The following is a 12,827-nucleotide window of genomic DNA, read 5'->3' as shown; positions in this document are numbered from 1 at the left end:
CAAATGCGTCAGGCAACGTTCCCCAAAGTGCGCACCAAGGAACAGCAGTTTCATGAGACAGTCCATGAAATAAAGATTACATCATCCGGAAATGGTAGATATTTAACCCTGCTTAAGATTTTCTATGCAATTCTCAATATTAAAGTCTCTGAAAAGTCCTCCAGCAAATAAACCCATTTAGTTGTGTAACTTTTTTTTTTTTTTTTTTTTTTTTTTGCGGTACGTGGGCCTCTCACTGTTGTGGCCTCTCCCGTTGCGGAGCACTGGCTCCGGACGCGCAGGCTCAGCGGCCACAGCTCACGGGCCCAGCCGCTCTGCGGCATGTGGGATCTTCCCGGGCCGGGGCACGAACCCGCGTCCCCTGCATCAGCAGGCGGACTCTCAACCACTGCGCCACCAGGGAAGCCCTTTGTAACTTTTTTATTTCTCAATTACTTTTGGTGAGGAGAGTAACACCTATTAACATGCCTTGAAACTAGTGTTTCTCAGCATACTCCTCAAGCAAACTGGCTCAGGTGACTCAGAAGTGACTTTCACAGGCTCCTTGTTACAGCCTTCCCCCGCTTGCAACTCTAATGGTAAATTACAATCCTAAAGGGACAGAGACCCTTTAATGCTTAATCATTGCCAAGGGATCGTAAGCACTGAGCAATCAGAACCCAAGCACTTTGACCTGGCACTTGAGACTGGCCATATGAGACCCTTCCAGCCTTTGTCCCCCAACTTCCTTAAGCTTCAGCTGAACTTTCCGTACCTTGGAGTTGCTAAGTACAATTCCACCTCTGTCATTTTCTTTATTTCCACCCTTCAGAATGCTTCATACTCCTTAAGGCCCAGTTCAATACATTTTTCTTCCAGGAAGTATTCCTTGGTTAAACCAAAAGGGATTTGCTTTCTCTTCTCTGAACTCTCACAACACTGTTTAATCCTTTTTTTGGTGTGACTCCTATCCCGATTATTTTATTTTTCACTTATCATGTATATGATGTGTGCATATGTTTTATCTCCCCTGGTAGACAAAGATCCTTAAAAGCAGGAACCATACCTAATTCATATTTGTATCCTGCAATGTCCATAGTAGTTGCTTTGTAATTACTTATTACATGATTACTGTCATTGAGAACTTGCAAGAAAGAAGGGACTTTCCACATCATCAAAAGACTAAATTACGCTCTGAATAGTTTCAGCACTACATGTACTTTGATGCTTTTAAAACTGATTCAGGTACACACACAACTTACATCATCAACGTCAAATCCAAATTCAGTTTTGTTATTTATACAAACATTCACTCTGGTCTTATGACAACCAAGGTTAAAAGGAACAGCTATGAAACAATAGTTTCAGCCAACAGAGTGTGAAATATTTACTGCATTCAAGGGCTCTTCCAAAGACTTGAGAGACCACACAGGCTAATCCAGTTAATCTTCCTGCCTCAAGGCAGGACTGAACTTCAACACTTCTGAGAGATGAAGATCTCTCGTGTTTTTAAACATTTCCAGAAAAGGAGATTCTACAACCTCCCTTTAATGGCATCTTATAACACTTAACTTTCAACCCCAGGACATTTTCCTTTCCTCTTGACCTAAATCAACTTTCCTCACTTTAAATGGCCAACAGAGGCTACTTTCCATTTCGAGGTATGTTCATTGTTTCCCTCTAAAGTCTCAACGAATTCCTCTTAGTAGTTGCTACATACAGTGAAATAATAATTTATTTCCTGTATGTTAATTTTTCCTACCTACCTAAAACCTGTATTTAACAGCTTGCTATTTTGCATACAAGCTTAGAAAGCTAGAGATTTACATTCACAGTAATGTTACTTGAAATAAAATGAAATCCATCCCAAAACTGGGGGGGTCTACCCTTAGTAATAATCATTCCAAATTCTGTGCCAACTTTCATTTCTAACAGACGGTTAATAGTCTAAAGTTGTTTTTGCTCATAAAAAGGAAGATAACAATTTTTCATTTTAGGCATTCACCCTCCCAAATTCAGACAAATGTTAAAACTCTGCAGAGGAGAAAGGGCCCTGATAGTACTGGCAGACATAATTGTTCTTTTCTTGCCAAAAACTGGCCTCTCCCTGAACTGAATTATGTCTCAAATTTCAAAACCTTTGATCACAAGCATTTTATAATGGTCATCTCCCTCAAACCAGTCATGGAGTACAGGTTATGCTTTTACTCAACATTTATCAGTAAGAAAGTTGAAGCCCAGATATCTGAAGGATTTCCCTAAAAACTCAAAGCAACTGAAAAGATTCTTGTTATCATTTTTTTATTTAATGCAGGTTACCAGTGATCCCCCTCCTCCTATGAAATTCCACAGCACTCTATAGCTCCCGTGGCACTAGTCCACATGTGCTCCTGTTTTATGGCTTAGTTCAACTGGTGTGGGTCTCACCTCCACTCAAAGGTGAACGCGTTGGGGGCAGGGGCTTTGTCTCATGCTAGTGCCTGGGTCGGTACCTCATATAGAGCAGCCACTGTATGTAACATTTTTTCAATAAATAAACATAATACCGGGAGAAGAAGTTGGAATGCAGATAAGAACACGGAATGAACATGATAAACTGTTATGAAAACGTATAAGTTCAAACTGCAAGATAGATTTTTAGTGTTGCATTACTTTCAGATGCACATTTTCGGGGAACTTGATTCCTTCAAGGGTCAAATACAGTTTTGGTCACTAGATGAGTCCTCTTCAGCACCATCATTCCAGGGTTCATGTGGATAAACAAGAATGGCCACATCAAGTATAATTTGTAGTTTGCTCAGAATTAGAACAATTATCTGTTGCTCGAATAATTATTTGGTATGACTGTTATAAAAACAGTGTTAAAGATGTTTAAAATAATTTCTTTGTCTTAGGTAGCCCAATCATTTCCCTTGCAATCTTCTTAGTACAATAAACTAGTATTCACAAACTATTATCTTTCTTTTCATGGCTAAAAATTTAATTATAATTTAATCACAAAGATTTGTAACAAAAGAGGACATGATTTTCTTATTTTCTAATACAAAATCATTGACATTTCAAAAGAGATAACAAAACCATTTTCTTGAGTTATTCTTTAGAAACTAAACACTTCAAATAAAATAATTTTCTTCAAAGCCAGCACATTATACTAGAGAAATATATTTACTCAAGACTTCTAACTAATTTCATTAGAATTCCTAAATGTTTATTTCACCTATTCATTACGAAGTCACTAGTATCTTAATTAGTCTATGGCAGACGGGGGACTTTTTTTTTTTTTTTTTACACACCTTTATTGGAGTATCACTGCTTTACAATGGTGTGTTAGTTTCTGCTGTATAACAAAGTGAATCAGCTATACATATCCTCTTGCGTCACTCTCCCCCCCTCCCTATCCCACCTCTCTGGGGGTCACAAAGCACTGAGCTGATCTCCCTGTGCTATGTGACTGCTTCCCACTAGCTATCTGTTTTACATTTGGTAGTGTATATATAAGTCCATGCCACTCTCTCACTTCGTCCCAGCTTACACTTGCCCCTCCCCGTGTCCTCAAATCCATTCTCTACGTCTGCATCTTTATTCCTGTCCTGCCCCTAGGTTCATCAGAACCATTTTTTTTTTTTTTAGATTCCAATTATATGTGTTAGGATACGGTATTTGTTTTTCTCTTTCTGACTTACTTCACCCTGTATGACAGACTGTAGGTCCATCCGCCTCACTACAAAGAACTCAATTTCATTTCTTTCTATGGCTGAGTAATATTCCATTGTATATATGTGCCACATCTTCTTTATCCATTTATCTGTGGATGGACACTTAGGTTGCTTCCATGTCCTGGCTATTGTAAATAGAGCTGCAATGAACACTGTGGTACATGACTCTTCTTGAATTATGGTTTTCTCAGGGTATATGCCCAGTAGTGGGATTGCTGGGTCGTATGGTAGTTCTATTTTTACTAAGGGACCTCCATACTGTTCTCCATAGTGGCTGTATCAATTTACATTCCCACCAAGAGTGCAAGAGGGTTCCCTTTTCTCCACACCCTCTCCAATGTTTATTGTTCATAGATTCTTTGATGATGGACATTCTGACTGGTGTGAGGTGAGACTGTAGTTTTGATTTGCACTTCTCTAATGATTAGCGATGCTGAGCATTCTTTCATGTGTGTTTGTTGGCAATCTGTATGTCTTCTTGGGAGAAATGTCTATTTAGGTGTGCTGCCCATTTTTGGATTGAGTTGTTTGTTTTTTTGATATTGAGCTACATGAGCTGCTTGTAAACTTTGGACATTAATCCTTTGTCAGTTGCTTCATTTGCAAATATTTTCTCCCATTCTGAGGGTTGGCTTTTCGTCTTGTTTATGGTTTCCTTTGCTGTGCAAAAGCTTTTAAGTTTCATTAGGTCTCATTTGTTGATATTTGTTTTTATTTCCATTTCTCTAGGAGGTGTGTCAGAAAGGATCTTCCTGTGATTTATGTCATAGAATGTTCTGCCTATGTTTTCCTCTAAGAGTTTTATAGTGTCTGGCCTTACATCTAGGTCTTTAATCCATTTTGAGCTTATTTTTGTGTATGGTATTACGGAGTGTTCTAATTTCATTCTTTTACACGTAGCTATCCAGTTTTCCCAGCACCACTTATTGAAGAGGCTGTCTTTTCTCCATTGTATATTCTTGCCTCCTTTACCAAAAATAAGGTGACCATATGTCCGTGGGTTTATCTCTGTGCTTTCTATCCTGTTCCACTGATCTATATTTCTGTTTTTGTCCCAGTACCAGACTGTCTTGATTATTGTAGCTTTGTAGTATAGTCTGAAGTCAGGGAGCCTGAATCCTTCAGCTCCGTTCTTCTTTCTCAAGATTGCTTTGGCTATTCGGGGTCTTTTGTGGCTCCAAACAAATTGTGAAATTGTTTGTTCTAGTTCTGTGAAAAATGCCAGTGGTAGTTTGATAGGGATTGCATTGAATCTGTATATTGCTTTAGGTACTATAGTCATTTTCATAATGTTGATTCTTCCAATCCAAGAATATGGTATATCTCTCCATCTGTTTGTATCATCTTTAATTGCTTTCATTAGTGTCTTATAGTTTTCTGCATACAAGTCTTTTGTCTCCTTAGGTAGGTTTATTCCTAGGCATTTTATTCTTTTTGTTGAAGTGGTAAATAGCAGTGTTTCCTTAATTTCTCTTTCAGATGTTTCATCATTAGTGTACAGGAATGCAGGAGATTTCTGTGCATTAATTTTGTATCCTGCTACGTTACCAAATTCCTTGATTAGCTCTAGTAGTTTCCTGGTAGAGCCTTTAGGATTCTCTACATATAGCATTATGTCATCTGCAAACAGTGACAGCTTTACTGCTTCTTTTCTGACTTGGATTCCTTTTATTTCTTTTCCTTCTCTGATTGCTGTGGCTAAAACCTCCAAAACTATGTTGAATAATAGTGGTGAGAGTGGGCAACCTTGTCTAGCTCCTGATCTTAATGGAAATGGTTTCACGTTTTCACCATTGAGAACGATGTTGGCTGTGGGTTTGTCATATATGGTCTTTATTATGTTGAGTTAAGTTCCCTCTATGCCTACTTTCTGGAGGGTTTTTATCATAAATGGGTGTTGAATTTTGTTGAAAGCTTTTTCTGCATCCATTGAGATAACCATGTGGTTTTTCTCCTTCAATTTGTTAATATGATGTATCACATTGATTGATTTGCATATATTGAAGAATCCTTGCATTCCTGGGATAAACCCCACTTGATTGTGGTGTATGATCCTTTTAATATGCTGTTGGATTCTGTTTGCTAGTACTTTGTTGAGGATTTTTGCATCTATGTTCATCAGTGATATTGGCCTGTAGTTTTCTTTCTTTGTGAAATCTTTGTCTGGTTTTGGTGTCAGGGGAATGCTGGTCTCGTAGAATGAGTTGGGGACTGTTCCTCCCTCTGCTATACTTTGGAAGAGTTTGAGAAGGATACGTGTTAGCTCTTCTCTAAATTTTTTATAGAATTTGCCTGTGAAGCCATCTGGTCCTAGGCTTTTGTTTGTTAGAAGATTTTTAATCACAGTTTCAATTTCAGTGCTTGTGATTGGTCTGTTCATATTTTCTATTTCTTCCTGGTTCAGTCTCGGAAGGTTGTGCTTTTCTAACAATTTGTCCATTTCTTCCAGGTTGTCCATTTTATTGGCATATAGTTGCTTGTAGTAATCTCTCATGATCCTTTGTATTTCTGTAGTGTCAGTTGTTACTTCTCCTTTTTCATTTCTAGTTCTATTGGTTTGAGTCTTCCCTCATTTTTTCTTGATAAATCTGGCTAATGGTTTATCAATGTTGGTTATTTACTCAAAGAACCAACTTTTAGCTTTATTGATCTTTGCTATCGTTTCCTTCATTTCTTTTTCATTTATTTCTGATCTTATCTTTATGATTTCTTTCCTTCTGCTAACTTTGGGGGTTTTTTGTTCTTCTTTCTCTAATTCCTTTAGGTGTATGGTTAGGTTGTTTATTTGAGCTTTCTCTTGTTTCTTGAGGTAGGATTGTATTGCTATAAACTTCCCTCTTATAAGTGCTTTTGCTGCATCCCATAGGTTTTGGGTCGTCGTGTTTTCCTTGTCATTTGTTTCTAGATATTTTTTGATTTCCTGTTTGATTTCTTCAGTGATCTCTTGGTTACTTAGTAGTGTACTGTTTAGCCTCCATGTGTTTGTATTTTTTACAGTTTTTTTCCTGTAATTGATATCTAGTCTCATAGCGTTGTGGTTGGAAAAGATACTTGATACAATTTTAGTTTTCTTAAATTTAGCAAGGCTTGACTTGTGACCCAAGATATGATCTATCCTGGAGAATGTTCCATGAGCACTTGAGAAGAATATGTATTCTATTGCTTTTGGATGGAATGTCCTATAAATATCAATTAAGTCCATCTTGTTTAATGTATCATTTAAAGCTTGTGTTTCCTTATTGATTTTTATTGTGGATGATTTGTCCATTGGTGAAAGTGGGGTGTTAAAGTTCCCTACTATGATTGTGTTACTGTCAATTTCCCCTTTTATGGCTGTTAGTATTTGCCTTATGTATTGAGGTGCTCCTATGTTGGGTTCATAAATATTTACAATTGTTATTATCTTCTTCCTGGATGGATCCCTTGACCATCATGTAGAGTCCTTCTTTGTCTCTTGTAGTAGTCTTTATTTTAAAGTCTATTTTGTCTGATATGAGAATTGCTACTCCAGCTTTCTTTTGATTTCCACTTGCAAGGAATATCTTTTTCCATCCCCTTACTTTCAGTCTGTATGTGTCCCTCGGTCTGAAGTGGGTCTCTAGTAGACAGCATATATATGGGTCTTGTTTTTGTATCCATTCAGCCAGTCTGTGTCTTTTGGTGGGTGCATTTAATCCATTTACATTTAAGGTAATTATCAATATGTATGTTCCTATTACCATTTTCTTAATTGCTTTGGGTTTGTTACTGTACGCCTTTTTCTTCTCTTGTGTTTTCTGCCTAGAGAAGTTCCTTTAGCATTTATTGTAAAGCTGGTTTGGTGGTGCTTAATTCTCTTAGCTTTTGCTTGTCTGCAAAGGTTTTAAGTTCTCCGTCGAATCTGAATGAGATCCTTGCTGGGTAGAGTGATCTTGGTTGTAGGTTTTTCTCCTTCATCACTTTAAATATGTCCTGCCACTCCCTTCTGGCTTGCAGAGTTTCTGCTGAAAGATCAGCTGTTAACCTTATGGGGATTTCCCTGTATGATATTTGTTGTTTTTCTCTTGCTGCTTTTAATATTTTTTCTTCGTATTTAATTTTTTTTTTTTTTTTTTTTTTTTTGCGGTACACGGGCCTCTCACTGTTGTGGCCTCCCCCGTTGCGGAGCACAGGCTCCAGACACGCAGGCTCAGCGGCCATGGCTCGTGGGCCCAGCCGCTCCGCGGCATGTGGGATCCTCCCGGACCGGGGCACGAACCCGTGTCCCCTGCATCGGCAAGCGGACTCTCAACCACTGCGCCACCAGGGAAGCCCTGTATTTAATTTTTGATAGTTTGATTAATATGTGTCTTGGTGTGTTTCTCCTTGGATTTATCCTGCATGGGACTCTCTGTGCTTCCTGGACTTAATTAACTATTTCCTTTCCCATATTAGGGAAGTTTTCAACTATAATCTCTTCAAATATTTTCTCAGTCTCTTTCTTTTTCTCTTCTTCTTTTGGGACCCGTATAATTCGAATGTTGGTCCGTTTAATGTTGTCCCAGAGGTCTCTGAGACTGTCCTCAATTCTTTTCATTCTTTTTTCTTTATTCTGCTCTGCAGTAGTTATTTCCACTATTTTATCTTCCAGGTCACTTATCCGTTCTTCTGTCTCAGTTATTCTACTACTGATCCCTTCTAGAGAATTTTAAATTTCATTTATTGTGTTGTTCATCACTGTTTGTTTGCTCTTTAGCTCTTCTAGGTCCTTGTTAAACATTTCTTGTATTTTCTCCATTCTATCTCCAAGATTTTGGATCATCGTTACTATAATATTCTGAATTCTTTTTCAGGTAGACTGCCTATTTCCTCTTCATTCGTTAGGTCTGATGGGTTTTTGCCTTGCTCCTTCATCTGCTGTGTGTTTCTCTGTCTTCTCATTTTGCTTAACTTACTGTGTTTGGGGTCTCCTTTTCATAGGCTGCAGGTTCGTAGTTCCCGCTGTTTTTGGTGCCTTCCCCCAGTGGGTAAGGTTGGTTCAGTGGGTTGTGTGGGCTTCCTGGTGGAGGGGACTGGTGCCTGTGTTCTGGTGGATGAAGCTGGATCTTTCTGGTGGGCAGGACCGCATCCGATGGTGTGTTTTGGGGTGTCTGTGACCTTATTATGATTTTAAGCAGCCTCTGTGCTCATGGTTGGTGTTGTGTTCCTGTCTTGCTAGTTGTATGGCACAGGGTGTCCAGCACTGTAGCTTGCTGGTCGTTGAGTGGAGCTGGGTCTTAGTGTTGAGATGGGGATCTCTGGGAAAGATTTCACTGCTTGATACTATGTGGAGCCGGGAGGTCTCTGGTGGACCAATGTCCTGAACTCAGCTCTCCCACCTCAGAGGCACAGGCCTGACCCCCGACCCAGAGAGATCTCCTGGCTGGTACTGTAGGGTCAGACATGAATAGGGAGGTCTCCTGTCTCTCTTGATCCAGTGTCCAGTGTCCTTTCTGGCAGACAGGTGGCTTTGATCTCACCCATCAGGATCTCAAAGGAATCACTCTTCTCAATCTCAACAGGCCCAAAATTTGTTCCACCATTAATCAAGATTAACCCTGTTTCTCTCTCCCAGGCTTCCAGCTCAGTGATGTTCAAGCTGCAATGTTGGCTCTGGTCACAAAGGTGACCCTTCCCTCTACTTTTTAAGTTTCTTCAATAGACATCCATGTTTTGCTAAGCTAGTACAATTCTAAGTCAGTGGAGGATCTTTATGCACATCTCTATAGGAGACAATCTGGGACACTGAGGTGTCTAGAGAAATCTGTAATGATGGAGGGTGGAGGTGGCTCACCACAGCAGAGGAATGGAGTGGCTTTTGACACTCAGTTTGGATGCTACTTCCAACAACTGAGGGGAACCTGAGGGACTTGGGTCCTGAGCCTATCCTCCCTGTCTCCTGCTTCTCCGATTCTTGCCATGAGTGTGCCGCCACAACGCTTAGTCCTGCAGACCTGCAAAGGGGAAGGGTGGGGGCGGGGGACTTCTTAATGCATACAACTGAGCAAAAAAAAAAATCAAATTTGGAAACCAAGTATTTTTCATATTTCATCAATGCCAATCAACATCGTGAGAACTTTTTTTGTAAAGAGACCCACAGCTTCTAAGATCCTTCAACTAGAAAAAGAGCCAAAGGTACAGATGCTCCCCAGTTGTTTTTAAAATCTGAAAGTCATTGTCTTCACTGTTTTCAATAAAATGTGACTCCACCTTCTCAGAATCCCATTCCTTTCTCTCGGTTTCCAACTTGTAAAATTCAGACCAGCATTTAATTCCTTGCAGCTTGCTGTACATATCTGTCCCACCTTCCACACATTCTTAAAAATGTTAGCTTTGCATCTCTGAACCGCTGAACATCCTGTAAAGTTATCACAAGCTGTTTTTAATCAGGCAAATGTGCTGGGTGATATACACTCTGAGGCAAATGAGCCTCAGGACTTACGAGCAGGATGCAGCACAGAGAAAGTCCACTCTTATCAAAAAGTCCCATCTCATTGGCATTTCAGCAAAATTCACCTTGCCATTTTTAAAAAGGAAAGAAAGGAAGCATATTCTATATTCCTTGAAGAATAAGAGGGCATTGGTGTTCTAAGAAGTGTGATCTGTAATCATTTTCCTGATCCATAAAAACCAAATGTAAAGGTACTTTCAATTGCCTTACCTCTGTATCCTTTCATTCGTCCTTTCTACTTGCACACTTTCACTAACATGTTCTCCAGTTATAAAACATTTCATCCAGAAAGCATTCAACCAATACCTAGTTGCCAACCCCTCTCAGTTTTAGGTACTACAGGGAACTCAAATATGCATTAGGCATGCATTTTTGTCCTCCAGTCACTTTTGGTCTAGTCACAAAGAGAAAACATAAAAGAATTATTCTTGAAAATTAAAAAGCACATTTTTTTCCAAAATCATTTTCATACCCTTCAACTCCTCTCCAGGCAGAAAGTCATTAACCCAATACTTTTCTCAAGATAATTTAATTTTAGGCAAAGAAATATCTACAAACATACACATCAGAGATTTTGCCAAGTGAGTCAAAGACTACTCCCTTTCAAATTTCTCCTTATTAAACTATTTCAGCATCATCTCACATGTCACTCCCTTATGAAACCTTTCTTAAGGACACTACTTCTTACTCTGAATTTCATATCTATCTGACCAGATTGTGTGTGTATGTGCATGAGAAAGAGATAGAGAGACTCCCTTTGCTCTATATAATTAATTCTGAGAGGTCAAGACCTTGGTTTTCCTAATGATTTTATTGCCCCATAATTCCACCAAACAAAAATACTCTGAGAATTTACTTTTTAAAGCAACGTCATGGTGAATGACCGTTCACCGAAACAACCTTGTAAATCTGTGTTATCCCACACGATGGCTGCTTAAAATAGCCCACACGGGTGAGTGTGAATCCTCCCACAGTGCTGCAGGGTAGTAGATAACACAACAGTCCTTGGTCAAAGCCCGTTTCCACTCAACTGTGGAAGTGACAAGACAGCTGTCACCGTACAGACAATATTTGTGTGTTTACTGGATTCCCACCCCTTTCCCAAAAGACAGGAGCAAACTCCCCTATTCACCTACATATTATGTCAAGAGTCAACCATCTCTTCAGCTCTGAGAGCTTCCATCAATGACCAAGAAATCCTCTGGTGGGAAGTCCGGGGGGAAAAAAGAAAAGAAAATGTAGAAGTTTAAGAAAGTCTCCCCTTCCTGCAGTCCCTGCTTCTCTTCACCTCATTGGCCATTCTTCAAGACCTGCCTAAATGTCACCTCCTCCAATGCTTCCCTGACTTCCCTCCTCTGTGCTGCCTCAGTCGATAGCTTCTCCTCTCGAATACACACTCTACATAAGTAATCACGTATTTTATATTAAATTAGAACTGTGGGCATTTTAGCAAAGTGTCTACTGATACAACGCTTTGTGCACAGTAAAACTCAGTATGCGGCAGCTACTGTTATCAGTTTTGATGGTATCTACTGAGGGAGTCCTCTCCCCAGTTAACAGTACAGCTGTCATTTATAGAGTGTTTATTATGTACCAGGCACCATCCTAAGTGTGTTACAGTCTGCTCAAGCTGGGAGGTTTCCTGAGCCAGGGCCTGTGCTAATTCATTTCTTTAATCATTACAGGCATAGACACAGTCGATACGTGCTCAGTATTTGCTGAATCAAATGAAGAAAGAAAAATGAAAAGGCAAAAAGGTTCATATGGCCATGACAAGAGAGTTGCTATAGTTCATTGAGTTCTGTGTCAAAAGGATCAATATAAAACACACTGTGTACTTCCTAGCCCCCAAATCCAGAATCAAAAGGGCTTCCCGTGGGGGAGAAAAGTTCACTCTATGTGGGCTGGCTTTGCTTTGCACGAAGGAGTGTGTCTCTCTGCACTCATGCTATCCTGTCATCCTCTTCTCTGGATACAATTCATCCACTGTTCACATCTGCAGACTCAGCTGCAACTTAACTGCCTGTTCAGGCCGCTACTGATTTTGGAAACTGCGCCTGAGATCCCTCTACAAACCCTATTTCTCTGGTTTTATAAATATCGGCAAGCCAATGTCCTGTTGGTGGTTACTTTTCAATTTTGTCCATGTGAAAGAGTACAATTAACATGAAAGACATATGCCAAATGTGGTCATGTGTCTCCACACTGTATTATGAGAACTGAACCAGACCAAAAGGAATTAAAGTCCTACATTTCATGTCACGTCAAAATTTTCCTTTTAACGCCAAGTTTCAACATTTTTTGCTTTTTCATCTCTTTCTCCTAATATCAGAGATGTGAAGCGTCACAAAAAAAGAAGAGTTAAGCTTCATTCAACTTGGAGAAGCGGGACTGAAATTGAAAGGAGAGCCTCTGTGATCAGAACTGTCTTCATCACTGCTATTTGCAAAAGCATCTCTGCCAGCGCTAACTCCAGCCTGTATTTGAGCATATCTGCTCCTGGGCATCAAAGAAGGGATACCAGCCAGAATGATCATTCTTATTACTGGTGAGTTCTATTGATGGACACCAACTTCACATTTAAAAAGTTGTCAAGTAACTGCTATCCTTTTGCAAGGTGATCAATCATTTCCTTTATAGTTGCCTATATACGCACACCAAATAATGTCAATATTGCCCAACTG

General features: G+C 39.6%; 1 protein-coding gene across 1 annotated transcript in view; it reads right to left on the bottom strand.

Moving 5' to 3' along the window:
* KIF13A (kinesin family member 13A) overlaps positions 1–12,827 on the bottom strand; it is a 215,293-nt gene that overhangs the window by 98,503 nt on the left and 103,963 nt on the right. The window lies entirely within an intron of this gene.

This window comes from Phocoena phocoena, chromosome 10, assembly GCF_963924675.1.
Source record: "Phocoena phocoena chromosome 10, mPhoPho1.1, whole genome shotgun sequence".
NCBI classification, from domain to species: domain Eukaryota; kingdom Metazoa; phylum Chordata; class Mammalia; order Artiodactyla; family Phocoenidae; genus Phocoena; species Phocoena phocoena.
This window is presented reverse-complemented; position numbering and strand designations above follow the sequence as displayed.